General features: G+C 49.5%; 1 protein-coding gene across 1 annotated transcript in view; it reads left to right on the forward strand.

Annotated features, from left to right (window-relative positions):
- The first annotated feature begins 1,490 nt into the window (after positions 1-1,490).
- The window catches only part of LOC126542796 (uncharacterized), a 132,587-nt gene continuing 115,897 nt past the window's right edge, over positions 1,491-18,180 (forward strand). The window contains exon 1 of the mRNA XM_050189872.3: positions 1,491-4,362. The gene's annotated coding sequence lies outside the window, so the exon portion shown is untranslated. The remainder of the gene's footprint in view (positions 4,363-18,180) is intronic.

Consider the following 18,180-nt stretch of genomic DNA (forward strand, 5'->3'; position numbering starts at 1 on the left):
CGCCCGGCGACCGTCGGCCCATGGAGGCGGCGGAGAAGCGCGACACAGCGCTATCACCGGTCACATAATTGTTCTTTTTTTTACTGCGAAGCTGCATGTGGCTAGCCGATTCGTCCGTCGGCTGTACGCCGAAAACTCCTCCGGCGCAACCCCATGAGCAGGAGGAAAAAAGAAGTCGCGGCGGTCGCTCTCAATGTTATCATCTTCCGTCTATGTATAAAATTCATTAATTACCATTTCTGTGTGATGTTATCAGTCGCGGAGATCGCTCTGAATGTTACCATCTTATCGACCATGCTATGACGCATGACCCTCATGGCCATATAGAAAACGTGGGATGGTGGCATTCGTTCCCTCCCAGTGGAGGGTCGAAAACCACAATAAAACACAATAGTGTACTCGCCAATCTCGACTTTAACGTCGACCTAGTGTGCCCCAACGGCAAGCGGATTGTATCCTTCCATGTCGGAACGGTTTGGAATTGAGTGCTACACGCACGCCAATGTGCCTACGACGCGTCACTGGTCGTGTATAGATTTAAACTTGGGCGATAACGTGATAGCGTTTGGCAGACATTCTCAGATCATGAATAGCAGGTTGCCATTATCCCTCGAAAGAAAAGTGTATAACAGCTGTGTCTTACCAGTACTCACCTGCGGGGCAGAAACCTGGACGCTTGCGAAAAGGGTTCTACTTAAATTGAGGACGACGCAACGAGCTATGGAAAGACGAGTGGTGGTTGTAACGTTAAGGGATAAGAAAAGAGCAGATTGGGTGCGGGAACAAACGCGAGTTAATGACATCTTAGTTGAAATCAAGAAAAAGAAATGGGCATGGGCAGGACATGTAATGAGGAGGGAAGATAACCGATGGTCATTAAGGGTTACGGACTGGATTCCAAGAAAAGGGAAGCGTAGCAGGGGGCGCCAGAAAGTTAGGTGGGCGGATGAGATTAAGAAGTTTGCAGGGACAACATGGCCACAATTAGCACATGACAGGGGTAGTTGGAGAAGTATTGGAGAGGCCTTTGCCCTGCAGTGGGCGTAACCAGGCTGCTGCTGCTGCTGATGATGATGCTGATGATGATAACGTGTCTAGCATAGCAGTAAAACCGATCGCCGTGTAGCACAGTGACCACAAAGCTATGGTCACTGTGGTAACGAATGAGAGAAAATAAAGACGCCAACGCCCACCAATAGTGCACGTCTCTTTATTAAATCAATATAGCAATAACCATATAAATCAACATAGTTGTCAATATAGTCATCGCAATACAGCTTCACTGGTTATTCTTCTTCGCAGAATGAAAAGGCACAAAATTTAAAAAAAATATATATATTTTTAACCTTCAGACGCCGCAACGCTCTCGCGCGACTGCACGTGGCCTTTGCACGGACTCTCTGGCACCGGCAGGAAAAGACCGCCCAGGAAAAGCTATCCGGTTAAAGGAAAACGTCCCCAAACTGCACAGCCAGTTATGCGCGGGGACACCGTGGTGCAGTGCTCCGGATAATCTTTGACCATCTGCGGATCTTTAACGCGCACGGTACACTTTCGTAGTGTTGTTGCATTCCGCCCCATCGGAATGCGGTCGGGATCGAACCCGCGACTTCTTGCTCAGATGCGCAACGCCATAGCCCCCACGGCAGGTGGCTCGGTGACTGTGTATGCGAGCTGGCACACAGTCAGAAGGCGGGGCTGTGCAATTTGGTTGCACGACTTGAAAAAAAAAGCAAAAGCGTTATGCGTGGTGTAAAAAGCCGCTGCAGGCACAAGGCCTGGAGCATAGAGTTTCATGCAATAATTACAAGAGGGAACTCTGGTGGCGCTAGTGCCTACGGGAGCTGTAATGGGAACGGTTGAGCTAGCATGGGAATTATGGGAAGTACATGGATTTGCCTCAACTTCGTCCTTCTGGCTTCAAACGGCTTCGTGACTTTGTATATTCAAAATTTTCAACTAAGTGTTGTGGGATAAATAATTAAAGAATCGGGCCTGTACTGCACGCACATATGGGAACCCCAGGGGATGTGACGGATTTTCGGCATTTGTTCTTTGTTGTCTGCTTTGTCCATACGTCCGCGCACTCGTCCGAGGTCTTTCGATGACACACCGAGACGAACGTGTCTGTCTTTCCTGCTGTCAGGGGACACGCTGCGGCCACCTTATGCCTGCCAAGAGCCGATCACCGCGCCAGTGTACCCAATGCACTCGCTTAATGAATATACACACACCACCTAGAAGTTGCTTTGCCGCACTGCATGAATCTTCTGTCAACGGAACGTGGTCTTGGTGATACGTACGAAAAGACACGCAAGAAGGATTTGTCCAAATACGGCTGCTCAGAGACATTTTCTATATGCGTGCATGGAAGCCACGCTAACGAAATTTCATCTCAGCCTGAGCGTTCAGACTGGAGTTGAGATGTCCGCAATTGCACAAGCCGGATTCATAAGTGCATATAGGATGCATCTCGACGAACACAGCTGCATGCTGAGGCAGCGAGAAAATACACGTTTGTCGCGGCTCCTTTGAGCCCCTGCATGGTCGCAGCTGATAATGATACTTCGTCAGCTCACCACTTGCTTTTTTCTCACGTATTACCGATTAGCTTGTTCAGAATGTCAGATGAATGTCCAACGGTGGTGATGATGATGATCCTCTACCGCGACCCGTAACCGCCATAAGATTCTTCTTCTCACGCATTGTAATGCTGCACTACAGCGTGCGGAAAGGGACCACGCTGCAACTGTGAAAAAAGGCTCCCTCCTTCCGCCTCTCCTTAAAAAAAAAAAATGTCTCTACAACGCGTTGAACAAACCACGGAACGTATCCAAAGCAAAGGAGAAGCGCACCGAGTGACCACGCTATACTGCAGGTGGGAAGGGCTTTCACGGGTTAGGCTGATGGTTGTCTATCGACACATGCTTCCAAGCCAACGCGTTTCAGCCGAACAACCGACCACGTATGGCAGGCTGTGTGTACGAAAGATGCCGTTGCCGTAGAAAAAAATCAAAACAGGGCCGGCGAGCGGCGCGCGTACACACACGCGCGGCCGCCGAGCGAAGGGGAACGACCAGGGAAAATAGGTGAACCCGAGAAAGTCGGTCCTCCTCCGGCGCGCGCAGCCGCTGAACCCGGCGGCCGGGAGAGTGTGCGAAAATAGGGGAGGGAAAAAGTGGACCCCCCCCCCCCTTGCCGGCGCGTTTTTTCCATTCCGTCTCGGCGGCGAATGAAAGTCCCCTCATTGCCGGTCGTGCACGCGCCGCCGGCCACGCTGACGCTTTTGCCGCGCACCGGACCGGTCGCCTGCAGCGAGCGAACTTCGTGCGCGGCCCCCGAGCAGCGGCGCGCGAGAGTGCATCGCGAAAGGTTGCAGCGACGTGCCGCCGGCCACCGTACCGCTAGTAGGAGGAACGGTTGCCCCCCCCTCTTGGCTCGGCTCTTCCCAGTGTGTGCCTGTGGGCGGGTGCCCGTCGGTGAACGTGCGCGTCCGACCGCAGCCTGAAGGCACTAGCTTTTGACATCTAATCGCCAGCCACGAGTGTGCGCCAAGAACCTGGATTCAGTGGAAGTCGTAGCCGTTAGCAACGCCACTGCTCACGTCGCTGCAATCCCGAGGAGCGGACACTGCCACTGGAGAGGCCAATGACCAACACTGCCAGCAACCTGTAGGTTGGACGTGTGTGTGTCAGGGCAACTTGTTTCGTTGACTGGGTCTGCCGTGTGGGCATGTGGTGACTGCAAATGTGCGTTTGGGCCCTCGGCTAGCCCCGGTGCCAGGTTCCGACCACTATACTGTGGACTTGGAAACGAAGTCGTCAGTACACGAGTTGCCTCTGAGGCTAAGGAGCTGGAGGGTTCCGCTGTCATCGAGTGACGCAACGAAGCTAAGATTGACGGACGAAGTCCAGTCGCCTTTACGCGCGTGCTGTCGGAACTCCCCCAAAAGATCTCGGAACTCCCCCAAAAGATCGGTCCAATTTGCGTATACGACGGATCCCGGCCGAAGCAGTGATTGATCGATGGACACGCATCAGTGAGCATAGGTTGTCAACGCTCCCAGACGAAGGAAAAATAGAAGCGCCACGTGACAGCGGCGGCTACTGTTGTGGCATGGTTGTGGTCTGACAGACCGCTGGCACCGCTCCCAGCGCGGCGGCTACAGGCGCGCCGTCAACGTGTATCGCGCCAACGAGGGACGCCGGCGATTTTCACCCGGCGGCCGCTGGATTTGGCGCCCAACCGAAACTGCCGCCCTCACCCCTTTCGACTTTCCGGGAAGGATCGAGGTCTGATTGCGTCGAAATTCAAAGCAACCGTAATGCGGTCGGCCTCCAAGCATAACCTCCGGCAGAACGGGTAAGCGCCTTTTAATGTTTGTCCGCCTCCCGCGCCTCCTTGCCCAGAAAATTGCCCGCCGATTATCCTCGCCAACAAAGTACGCGGCGCCTGTCTCCGTTTCCGCCGCGGTCGCCCGCACTGTTCTTGCCCGTAAGCGCCGGCTTGCAGTGTTTTTTTCTTTTCTTTATATTTTTCTGTTTTTTTTTTCTTTCGTCTTCACGAAGCAGCCGTGAAAATGTTCTGACGGGCGACGCCATTGCTATCAATGCGGTCTGTCCTGTCGAAAACAGCCGTCAGAAACATTGTTTTCTCGGTGGTGAAACGTTTCTGCGCGATGCGTGGGCGATGTAGGAAGCCTGCTAGGCGCGTGCCGCTTCCCTACTGATTAAAAACGATAGCGCGCATATTCTCGAACACATGTGAGCCGACATGCCAGAGAACCCATCACACCTGATGTTGTGCAGTGTGCGCGCGAGACTGCAGGAAGTTCGCAACGTTTCTATTGCGCGCATGCCGCAATTCGGTTGGCTTTTTCCGCATCTTTGTCGCTCAGTTCGTCACGACCATTAAGATCGAATGAAAGGGTGCACAGTGTTTAGGGCGCACATCTCACCGCATAAGAGGGTTTACGTGTGTAAATGGTCCCATAAATACGGGAAGACCTTTCAGGACTTCTGGCTCATTTTTGATAGTTTTCGTAAGTTTTGTCACGAAGTTATTTGTTTGAGTAAAGATATGGAAAGTTCCACACGTTTAGAACGCAGAAATTCGAAGTACCATGCTTGCGGATTCGGTTGGCGACCGTTCCTTCGATATTACAGATCTTCCTCTCTTTTACCACCGAATACTCGCAGTTCCTCAAGAGAACGGTCTTAGAGATAGAAGGTGAAAATACAATCACTGTCACATTTGTTGACGAAAGAAACAACTGTCCGCATATAATAACTTTTTGTTCTGTGGTTGTGGAGAGCTAAGTGGCTGCAAAGCAAACAGGGAGCTATGAACATCGTCAGCAACGCGCGATTCTGGCTGGGTGGGAATCGCGGAATTGCGGCACATGGCACCAATGTTGCAATATTGCTGACCCGTACTCAGGGAGGTCCCGCAATTACTGACGCCTCTTGTGCGTGGATCAGCTCCATAGTCATGACGCTATAGTGCATTCATTACGGCAGGTCACATTGCTTGGGTCGGACTTCCTTCCGTCGCTGAGCTGAGGATCGGACACGTGCCAAGGAACGAACCGAAGAAATTGGAGCTATACTAACCTTGCTAATAATCGTGATCACGAGTATACTTTCCATATTGCGCACATATTACCAATTTTGATTAATGTTTGACTCGGCTTCTTGCGCCGTGTGTGTACACTTATGCGTAACGCGGCACGATAGCCTCGCAGTGCCGTAGCAGTCCGGCGAAACAGACAACTCGGACTTTGAGCGCAGTCAGGATGCGTGTTACTTCGGCTACGGCCCACGAAAAAATTGAGCAAGTTTACCTGAAACACACATATCAGCTGCTGTTTCCCGTTCCACGTATTCTTTAAAACAACCGCACGTATATGTTGACGCCTCTTAGATAGAGGCAGACCTGCTATTCTCGTGCTGTTTTAGGTTGGTGTTTAACATGCGCAATCTTCAAACTTGTAGGTGATGCTGCCTTTCGTACGGTGTGTATAACTGCAAGTCACGCAGACAGAACTCACTAGAAAGCTAACAGGTCTTATGCGAATTTCTTTTAATTAATATTTCACAATTTTTTATGGGAAAGCACGCTGGCTGGCGAGAAGACATCCACGGGTCAGAAGGGAAAATTTTTTGAATATATTGTCATCGCCTGAGTACGCGATTCCTCGATACCTGAGATACCTACAGCTGCCCGCTTGGCCCGAATATATAGGCTTCGTTCGTTCGATTTTGAAGCCAGTCCTTTCGCGTTCCTCATCTTTCTTCTTCTTTCGTAGGCGTCGGTTTTGTATATCAGGTTAAAACGTAGCTGAAGCAACTGCTTCTGCACATTCCTCCCCCCCCCCCCCTTTTCCTTCGCTTGGCATTTGCTCAAGGAAAGCCCAGGCGCCCTTGGACGTGTTACTGAACCGCGTTTACATTTGCTGTTAGAGAAGTGTACGTTAATGGGTTATTTTTTTTCCGCACACACTATGCAGAAGCAGCCGGTTCAAGCATGCGCGTATTAACGGGCCTACAACTATGCGAGTGAGATTATTCACATGCATTGAGAGGGTTTAGGACTTAAAACTGGCTTTCGGCATTTCGACAAGATAAGACTAAGGAAACTGCCCCGTAATTACCTCTCGTTGGTCCAGCTTGTTCGCTGACGTTTTATTTTCTCCGTCGTCGTGCCCGAACGAGGAATGCGATGTTAATTCCGCCTGTTTTTGTTGTCTCGACCTGTTACACTATCACAGCTTTTTTCCGAAGCTTCACAAAGTTGTATGCCATCAGCAATAAAGCCTTAAAATCATGTTTTCCATTGGGCTTAAATATTGTGAAATTTCGGCGTTCGCGTGTCGTTCCTGTGTGTTTGCTTCTCGTTCCGCCTTCTCTAATGTACGTATGTTATGCAAGGACCTCCTTTGTTGCTGTCTTCCTCAAATTGATAACCATTCTCCGTACGTTATGAGATCACCCTTTCCCGCTCCCGGTCATTTCGGGCTGTCGCGTAAATCTAAGCTAAATGATCGTCTGCGCGATGAGATTGTGATCTATGCTGCACTCAAAGAATCTGTCCCCGCGGCAGAATATACCGATGAGCGCGGAAACCTTGCCAATCGGCCAACAGATGTTTGCCATCGAAACCAGAAAGAAGAGCGTGTTGGGTTGGGAGAAGAGGACACGAAGAGAGAGAGAGAGAAAGGAGGAATGCAATATCAGAGGGCAGCAGAAACTGAAGGGAGAGAAAGAGAAGCTAAAGGAGAGGATTCACGGTCCCCAAGTTCAGAGAGCGCGTTCAGTGACGTAAGGAAAGGAAAGGAGGGCCAGGAGCACCTGAAAGAAAGTAGTGCTCTCGGAGAAAGTCGGCGAGTGCGTGCGACCGGATCGGATAGAACCGTTCGAATTTCTTGTTCCCGCTCCTTCTTCGTGCGCCTCTCCTCTTACCTAATCTCTCGGTTCCGACACAATTAGGAGGCGAGCTGAGCAGTGCGGGCTTTTCAGTGCCGCCCGAGCGGATGTTCGCGCGTGTGCGTTTAGAGAAAGCGGCGCCGGCGTCTGCGCGGCGCGTCCCTGTGCGTCGTCTGCTGCCGACACTTTGCAGACGAAAGCTCCAGTGCTGCCTCGAGCAGACGATCTTTTCGATTTTGTCATCACCGAGCTCCAGTGCGTGTGCGTGCGAACCAATGCTGGCGTCGTGATTGTCAGTACTGCGTGTTCCGTGACTTCTTGCTTCGGTGCATTGACGACCGTGCGGTAGCGCCGTGGCAAGTGGCCGTGTCGTGTATGTCGTCGCATGTGTGATCGCGGGTGCCAGCTGCCGGGTGGATTGTTCGCGGCAGCGACATTCGTGCCGTCGCGTTGGCGCCCATTTGGTCGGCGCTCTTGTGGGTTGCGTGAGAAAATGGATTTCGCCAGCGACTCCGCGTGAGACGCACGACACCGCCTCTATCTTCTTTTGAGGTGAGCCGACGGTAGCTTTTGTCGCGTGCGTCAATCTGGAAGTTCTGTGTGCGGCACGCTTGAATTTGGGTCTCCTATCTGCTGTTTTCTTTGCTCTGCTATATTTATGAGCGTCTTCTGTCGTCGCCATATAGCTTAGTTTTAGTGCACCTGGTCAATGGAAGTCCAGTTGCGTGCGAACATGTAGAGCGACGAAGCGTATACAATGAAAGAATGTCCCATGGAGCTCATGCTTTGGACGAAGTTCGAGCAGAGCATTGTGTGCCCACGTAACTTATTTCGATCTGTAGGGTACGCTCGACAAGAGCGATCAGTAATCGACTTTACGATGAGAACGGGTGAACTTTAATACAGTCTTGCAACAAAACGGGTCGTTCTTTCAGTTCCATGAATTCGCGTGAGAAGTTTCGCTCGATGGGTCCTTGTAATGCTCAATTCTTGTGCAAGGTGACTGAAATCGAAATTCCCTTGTGATCACTTTCACCGCCCTTGATATGCGGCCTTTTCGCTGAAGATTTTTTTTCTGATCTTTTATTTTATTTTACATCATATTTTTTTTTTTTCGAGAGTTCACTAGCTCTGTGCGGTGACCTTAAACCGCATGCTCTAGTGTTGCAAGTTACGTGTGCGTGTTCAGTGAAGCTTGATAAATTGAACTAATTTAATAATCTCGAGCGGGGCTGCCTCGCAATGAGATCATTCGTGACCATGATACAAGGGTGGTACGAATAATTTGGTCTTTTTTTCTTTTCTTGTAGTCACCCTGCTTGTTTGTTCAAGTTATCATTCTTTTTAATTTATAAACTTCTGTACGTAGTTATGACGTACTGACCTAGTTCAGATAGTTCGTAACTTGCAAGCCCTAAAGCGAAATTGGCCTGTCCGTGTGTTCACAGACGCTTGTTCAGCGCATATGAGCATATATCGTGCAAAAGTTTGTAAAGCAACGCCATATTTTAGACCAGGAGTGAAAAAGACTCACACTCAGGAAAATTACGCTCTCGAGAGTGTATTCAATGTCGAAAAAGTCTTTTCGCACCCTTACTTTCCCTGAAAGCTTCGAAAATGGGTGCATTCGTAAGCAGTATGCCCTTATCAGCACCCTTTCGTAAACTTGTGTGCTAAAATGGTGTTTTGTGCGGAACATACACCCTGCAGGATTTAAGGGTGTCCGGACACTTCAACATTTCAAGCAATCAAAAAGCCATTAACATCTATTTCCCAGTGGTTCATGCGAAGTCATTATTTGAGCACGTCATGTGGTCACAGTATAGAGGCTGTCGATATCAACCTTCTACTTCACGTACCCGGTGTTGAAGTCCGAAGTGGAAAGACTTAGCTTTTACATTTATTTCCTACCCATGCCTTTCGCCTCTTACCACTGGCTTCGTTTAAGCTGTTTCAGCTCGGTGTTATTTTATAGGCCAGCTGCCAATAGCCAGAGATGGAATCATAGCGCGTCAGCCAATCAGAGTTCTTCAGGCGCATGTTCTCCCTGGTGCACCCAGAGCCGGCGCTATATTATGCGCAGTAAGTCTTACGCTATTTCGTGCAGTATCGGTTGGATAAACATTCACGTGAGCATGCAGAGCAATCTTCTGTCACAACGCGGCATTATTTGTAGAGGTGGCACTGAAGAGCGTGGCGTCACACTACCGGAACAGCTTGGCGCTACGGCGCTCTTAAGGTGCAGTATAGCGTGTCTGTGTTCTCTGTGGTTGTCTGTAGGACTACAGTTTTAATCCAGGCTACGCGGCTTTATTTTTTTCTCCTTTATTTTTTCTAAACGCCTCGGAAAATATTTCGGGGTTACTTCGGCGGACGTCCGAAAGACTAGGGTAGTGTTAGAATGAAAGATATCGCTCTAAAAATAAAACGTAGTGTCCATTTGGGCAAAACACACATTTGGGGACAGGATGAAAATAATAATAAAAAATAACCCTTTCAAATGGGTGTATTAGTTCGCCTAAAGACCCTTTTCTATGGGTGTAAGGGTGGTGAGTTATTGACAGGTAAGAAATATTGGCCCTTCAGGGTGCCATATTTCTTAGTCTGCTGTTTTCGTGCAACCGTACTTTTTCCTGCAGTGTTAGCATATTTTTGAAAGTAACGCGGCTCTGCTTGGTGGCTATTCGCATACCGTGACATAGACCATAACTATTCTTGACTATATTTCTCGGTATCATAGTTTTATTTATTAGCAGTTCTCATGCATTTTTTCACAAACAAATTACTCTTGGGCACAACAAAACATTAACGATCCCCTCTGGGTGCTCGATTACGGCCTAGACCCATTTCTACACCTACATTCCTTCCCTCTCCACTTTCCCCTCCCCCACACCCACACGCAATAAATATAAAGAAAAGGTAGCGGATGGGAGGGGGAGAAAAATGAGAAGGCAGGGATAATTTTTAGCCGGGACCACTCGAACTTGCTTTGCTGGAGTACGTTGTAACATGATAGCTCTATACGCGCAAGGTTTTTTCAGCCCTATTCCAACGCGGTGATTGATTGCTATTGCTAGCTGTTATTCCCGCCTCGTGCTGCAAGCGCAAACGTGATGTAATACAGCCAAGGCTTGCGCCTTAGCTGTACTCAACTCGTGAGGAAATTAAGTTTCAAGCGATGAATCCAGGAGTCCTCATCTAAGCGGGAAAACTTCGGGACAGGAGCTACCGAAGAAAGGGCGACCCGCAGTTAACAACGCGCAGTTAATAACTTAAGAATGAATATGTAGAAGATCGTATTTCAACAAGACACTTACGTCGCATCATCGGACAATAATTAAGACGCCTGTTTTGTCCAGCGGCGGCGGCTTCTGACGTTAATTACGTGTGCGTGACGCCCATGGTGGAGTGAATTAAATCAAGGCAGAATATTTTCCAGTGAGTGTAGTCCTGACGAATGGTAAATATCAGGAAGAAACCACTTGCAGTTCGTATTGCGAAGAGGAAATTGGTAGCCGAGCATCGCCCACGATTCCGACATTTCCTTTACTTCATGTATATAAATGAAGAAAAAAAATGGTCAGAAGCACTCAGAGGGCGATTGCCGAACTCAAGCGATAGCTTCCCGGCGGACATGATGAGATATTCTGCAGCAGACGCTTATGGGTTAGCAGTGCTATGAAGCGTGTGGCTGCTGTGACGTTTAACGGTCTCGAGAGCCGTGCCGCGTTACAAGCAACGCTCAAAGCCTTGTGAGGGCACATATCGTGAACTGCTGTCACGATGGATCCACCTTTAGTTACAACGTTTCCTCCGGGATCGGCACAGTTTACTCGACGAGACACTCAAACGGAAAGTGTGAAAGTGAGAGGAGCAGCCAAAGGAAGTTTCATCTCTCTCTCTCTCTCTCTCCACACACACGCACACACACACACACACACACAAACACAGTTGCCACGTTGGCTCTGCGGCTCGAGCGCGGGTTGAAATCTCGGCCGCGGCGACCATATTTCGATCGGGGTGAAATGATAAAACGTTAGTTTACTGCTTACATTTAGGTGCACGTTAAGGAACCCCAGGGGGTGAAAATTAATCCGGAGCCCTCCACTGTACGGCGTATATCGTAGTCCCCATGACCTCGCCGTCACATGCTTCTTTAGCACGTTATACCTCGGAAATCAGTCGACCAGACACACAATGCGAATTGAGACCAGGAATACGTAACTCAGCGGGTACATCTCGTCGGCTTCGAGAAGGAAAATAAGTACACCAGGATGGCACTCAGTTGCCTGCGGAAGCAGCTCTATTCTGCCTGGTATAATGCATAGGAGCTGGTGCGGCAAAGGAGCTGCGGGAAATCGTAGCGTTGGCGATGCGGAGGCTCGTTGCTCCCTCCTCGCGTACAAACATCGAGCGCTGTCCGGGAAAGCCCGCCGAAAATTGGAGGACCAGCCGAGGACAGCTGCAGCGGAGGCAATGGCGCGAGACGCGCACGGGCTGAGCGCCTGTATACAGCGTACAGAGAAATCGTTCCTCGCAACCCAACGGCCGAGGATGTGGGTGCCACTTCGGTCCGCGCGGCAGGTGTGGAGACCCTTCTTTAAATATCTTTATTTATTTATGATTATTATTTGTTTTTCTTTGCGAACACCTCGACGACGCAGGGAAGCGCTCGAAATGCCGCATCCTATTTTAGGGGGTGTCTGATCTTCGCGGATGGGGGCCAGTGGTGCCGCTGTTTGTTCATTCGTACGAGTGCGCCGAATATAAGGGGCCTAGCTAGAGGTTAGGGGAGGGGGGGGTGGGGAGGAATGGGCGCTTTTCTCCGCCGCCAGGAGGAAGTGCTCCCGCGCCGCGCATTGTTCTGGGGCCGACCAGGAAGCAAGGTCGCCCCTGGAAGACGTCCGCCGCACGGATTCACACGCTCACCGCGGAACACGCGCGCGCGCGTCTTCGCTGTTTCGCTAACCGCGCAGAATGGCACGCTTTGCCTGCACTGGAAGGGGACCGCGTGCCGCACGGTTGAACGCGCCATCCTGGAGAGCTGCGACGCTGCTACGAGTGCGCCGAGTTAGGGAGTCCGTCGTGTTTAGCACTGCAAGGAACAAAATTTGAAGGGAGACGCGCGCAAATGTAAGCGTAAATGTCGCCACATGATATTGCCTTTCAGTATTTGCAAATAAAAAAAGAAAAAGGAAAATGAAAGGAAATGAAAAATCGGCTATATTTTGGGACTTTGCAGAATCATAGGAAAAGATAAATAAACTGCACTGATAGAACGCCAATTCAGAGCGAAATTGTCAGTTCCTAGTTCTACTCTTTAGTGGAGGAATCGCACCACGTATTTCCCCGCTCCCTCCACCCCCCCCCCCTTTTTTTTTTGTTCCGAGACGCGTTCGTTTTCTAATGTACCGATGCCCCCGCGGATGAAACATGTCCAGTGTATATAGTATGTAGAATGCGCATTACGGCCACGAGCGCTCCGCGGTTATCACGCGGTTTGCGACAGAAGTACCGACGCTGAAGATTACACGCTGAAGATGCGCCGGAAACCCAATCCACGTAGTTGCCACGTCATAACATGCATTTCTATGTCAGTGCTTCGTCTGTCTACAGAGCACACATTTGAGGTGAATGTTTGCACCGTGGCTTCGCTTCGCAACGCAATATATTTGCTTCAATAGAGAAAACGACTGAACAGTACCGTCACTTAGTACTACATTTTCGTATCTCTGTTGAGCGAATACGAAACTGCGTATCCCACACAGCGCCGGGGTAGCGAAGAAACGACCTCCGGCTTCTTAAGCTGACAAGCCATTTTGCGAACACTGGATGACAGCATCAGCAAGATTTGGCCCGCACGCCTTCCCCAAAGCTCTTAAACTAAACGTTAGCGTTCGTCTTACGAACGCCTTCAGCCAACGACCATACAGTATGATTCGCTTCGCAAACAATGTGCGAAGCGTTTCGAACGCGCTTTCAAGGCAAGGAAGGCACCATTCAGACTCCGTGCACGCTACTTTCAGGGGAACCCCGACGTCTCCTTCATCGCCTATGGTGCCTCGGTCGTCGAAGGATTTCTTAGCGCTGTCGTGTGTCTGGCGACAAGAGGAAGAAAGCAGCAGTATTTGTTCGCTTAAGCCATAATCGGCTTTCACGAATTCGAGCAGCAACAATAATTGAACACTCCGTGGTCACAATGCTGAATACACTTTTTTTTGCCTTCATTTGTCTTGTTGTCACTAAGCTTTTTATACATACGCAGCTCGTCATTTTCAGAAGGAAAACTGACTGCCCCTAAAAGCTGTTGGAAAGCAACAGATTCATCTTATCGTTGCATTTCACGTGAATGAAGCCCGAATGCGCGATTCTACTGTAACTGATAATTTGGGGCATTGCGGAGGAAGGAAGGAAGAAAAAAGTGGAGAAGGAAAGGCAGGGAGGTTAACCAGTTTAGCTTAACCGGTTTGCTACCCTACACATGGGAGAGGGATAGGGGCGATGAAAGATGGGGAAGGGGGAGAGAGAAAGAGCACATAGCACAGCACACACACATCGTCCGTTAGAGTCCATCAGTCTGGCATGGTACGTGATATCACTGTCACAGCCGCTTGTCCAATCCCGTCTCTTTCAAAAACCGAACTAGTCCCTTCGTCGCCTTCACCTGCGATGTCTTCTATCGGCGGCATGTTAAAATCGTGTCGAGGGACAATGGTCTAGTGTCAAGGTGCGCTAGAACAGATGCCAGGGACTGTGGCTGAACATTATATTCAGGACAGTCGCACAGAATGTGTTCCAGCGTCTCCTCGCAAATACAGGCATTGCAGAGAGCGTTGTCGGCCATTCCAATGCGGAATGAGTAAGATTTTATGAAAGCCACCCCTAGCCATAAGCGATAAAGCGGAGTCGCCTCTCTTCGGCGGAGTCCAGTTGGCATATAGAGATGCATCAAAGAGGGCAGGTGGTATTGACGGTTGCTCTGGTTGGTCTGGCTGTTTGGTGTGCGCCATAGAGAGAGCGTGATCGCCTGTGCAAGCACTCGAAGTCTGCTAGCTGCGTCGGATCGTGAAAGCGGTATGGCCTCTTCTTGTGCGTCTTCAAGAGCTGCCCGAGCGGCGTTATCGGCGTCTTCGTTTCCAGTGACGCCGCAGTGACTTTGCAGCCACTGAAACGTCACGTGGTGTCCTTTCTCCTGTGATGTATGGAGTAGGCATCTAATATCGAATACGAGCTGTTCGAATGGCCCGCGACGCAGAGCTGATAGTAAAGATTGTAGGGCTGCCTTTGAATCGCTGAAGATTGACCATTGTCGAGGTGGCTCCCGATTGACGAAACGAAGTGCAGCGCGGAGAGCAGCTAGTTCAGCAGATGTCGATGTTGTTGGGTGGTCAGTCCTAAAGCTGATGATAATAGCTTTTGCTAGGACAACCACAGCACCGGACGAACACTGGATGTTTGTGGAGCCATCAGTATAAATGTGTTCACTGTTCGCGTACCTCTCGTGCAGAAGAAGCAGAGACAGTTGTTTCATCACAGGCGACGACAGTTCAGACTTTTTCCCGATTCCTGGTACACTGAGATGGACTGTGGGGCTGATAAGGCATTGCGAGGAGTCTGCCGTGTCTAATAGGAACGTACATGGTAATTTTACATGCTGGCAAAAATATATCGCTTTCTTTGTATCTCTCTCGGCTGTGATAGGTCTGTCGTGATTAACAAACAAAAGGTTCATAATGTAGGCAATTACGTATCATACATATACTAAAGAAAGTCGTTTTATCCTTGAATTTCTAAACGTCGGGTTGTCTTGCCTGATGTGCTTGTAAATGGAGGAGTCGAGTCACCAGGCTCAATTGTCTCCAGCATACGCACCGGGAATTACGGCGATGCTCGACAGCGTAAAAGCCTGCTGGAAACTTGAAAGCCTACAACGAGTAGGTGTAAGTAGGTCATGATGTCACAGCGTTGTACGTTTAACATTCCCACTGTGAGCGCTGCGGCATGGCTATACCATCAGCTCCTCTTCCTGTGTACTCGTATGACGGCAAAATACGCATGTCCAGGAATTTTGGACATTGCCCCTTCGACTATCTGTCAAACTACACTACAGTGCACCAGCGTAACTTAATGGGCAGTATTTTCGAAATACGATAGTCTCGGTCGCTTGAATTTCAAAAGCTTTCAGCTAGCAGCCTCGAGAGGGTATACTCTTTTATTAACATATGCATTTACGGCACGTAGTCGCGTAACGTATTTTCTGCGTTGTAAAGGTCTTTTGGTCAGGACTAAAACACTGCTGTAACGCAGAAGAGAAGTTACGAATAAGTGTCGTAAATACGCGTGTTATTAAGACCGTACCGTCTCGAAACTGCTAATTTGAAGTTGTTCAAATTCAGGTGCCCTTGAAACATAATTTTTAGAAATGCGGCCCATTGAGTTACTCTGGTGCATTGCGGTGAAGTTCAAGAGATATCCGCGGGGGCAAATATAAAATTCTTGCGTATGACATGCTCTGGCGGTGCCCCGCGTTACGCGACGGTGTCGCGTCGTCCATATGGGAGGCTGCCCTAACCAGCCCCGATCTTGAAGCGCAGCTCTCCATCGGGCCCGCGACGCAGCACAGAGGCTCGGCCTTTCTGTACCGACGTGGGAGCGGCTGGCTACGTGCTGACGCGCGTTCCGAAGGACCAGAATAAAGTTTTACCGTGCACACACACATTTCCAAAAGCGGGCGCGCTACATCTGGGAACATCTAAGACAACCTCGAGCTTCTCGTGGCAAGCTTCAGGATTCTTTGGGGGCATATTCGCGCGCAATAACTTCTTGAACAGGCGTACGACAGCTTCGTCATAACAATGAACGATTGCGCTCGTCTGAATACATCAGAAACACATTTTTCCTGCGCAAGGAATTCAAGAATTCTTTAAATTGCTTTTTTATGCACGTGGAACTCTCGATGACTGAGCAGCCGCAGCTTTCCTTGCCCATGGCGTTCACACGAAGGTGTCGGCTTGAAGGCGCGTATGATAAGCAGGAACGTCGAGGAGCGTGTCTCGGCTGTGCAGTTCTCAATGTGGCGTTAAACGAGCCCAGACACCAGCGTCAAAAGACTGCCCGATCAAATGCAAAAATCGACGGCAATTGGCAGCTGGCATGGCTGCGCGCGTAGCGCTGGATGTGCCGCAGAGGCGTGCGATGCTCGCCTCTTGCCAACTGCTTCGCGCGCTCTTGGCGTAAAGCAGATGCAGTGACTGTCGCGTCTTTTTCTGCGAAGTATGCATGATCGCAGCTGGCACTTTGCGAGGTCGTTCGCTTTCTGCTGTAATGGGCGTTTGAGAAGAACGAACACTTAACGCTTGTTTCCTTTCTTACACCTCGCCACACTCTGGGCGGTTTTTCTCTCGCTCACTGAATGCCTTTTTTTTTCTTCTCCTTTTTCCTCTGTGGTAGTTTGGCTTCGTGTAGGAGCTTGCTAGGCTGCGCAATTACATCAGTCTTTCTTGTAGAAAACGAAATAATTTCCGCTAATATATGAATCGCACTCGTAGACATCGAGGAGGGCGAATTTGATTGCATGTTTTGTCAGTGTTATAAATGTATGCAGCCACTCTCTCTCTCTGGGACATAATCAAATGCTTGAGGTTTCTTTATCTCATGTCATCAGTGATAGTCTTTACAAGAGTGGCCAAGCAATGTTTAGAGAAAGAGAGAGAGAGAACTAGAAGACAGGAAAGGCAGGGAGGTTAACCTGACGCACGTCCGGTTATGCAACATTTAGAAATGTTGACGGTACCTATAGGGGTAGTGAACACTTGCCCACCAATGGGCGGGGGCCGTATTCCTCTTCGTTCGTATGCCCTACAAAACGCACTGAAGTAAGGCATTCAATTAATTTTTACCCTAAACTTTTACACACTTCCCCAACGAAGATGGATCAAAGCAAGCTTTTTCGTGAACGCACAGCAATGACAGCGCTTGCATTGTCGTGCTTCTCAACTCTCTGGCAGGAAATGTGTGCCAGAGCCTCTTACTATACACCAGTCACGCATACATTTTCAACATATATCTAATAAATCAGCAGCTAATTGGCAAAACCAGCATTGACGATGTTATTATTTTTTTGTAATCGTTTGGAGCGCGAAGCTAGCCCCACTGGTCATGGGTAACTTTTCCAAGCAGTCCTGGCGGATCTGCAGCTGATTAATAGTTTAACTTCAGCGACGACGTAAACGTCTTTCGAGGGTGCCGGTCAAACGTGCATTTACACGGTCACGTATGCACCGCACTCTGCGAGAGATTCTCCACTCAGATTGTGCCAGCCGAGCGGATTCTTCGCGAGCTCCCACTTAACATACGGACTTCATCCAAAGGAAAGAGGAAAACAGATACTCGGTGGCACCGCCATAGTGCATCGACACTTCGGTGTTTTTTAATGTCTGAGCATTCAGGCCAAGAAAAAGGAAAACAAGGTGAAAGTACTCGTTTAGGAGTATGCGTGTAGTTATTGCAGTTATTATTGGAATCGTTTATTCCCTACTTCAGTGAGATGGGCAAGTGCAAATGCGTCAATGATTGCACCGGCAACTGCATGTTTTGACTTAAACTGAAGCAGTCCAGAAATCGTTCAGCTATTCGAGTCAGATATATGCACCCGAAAAGTAATATCCAAAGCATAGTGAGGACAGAGTAGTGTTTTGCTCTTTCTCCATCGCATCGGCTACTCCGCCTCCGCGTAGAGCTCGTCGTTGAGGGCAAC

This window comes from Dermacentor andersoni, chromosome 2 (genome assembly GCF_023375885.2).
Source record: "Dermacentor andersoni chromosome 2, qqDerAnde1_hic_scaffold, whole genome shotgun sequence".
Lineage (NCBI taxonomy): Eukaryota > Metazoa > Arthropoda > Arachnida > Ixodida > Ixodidae > Dermacentor > Dermacentor andersoni.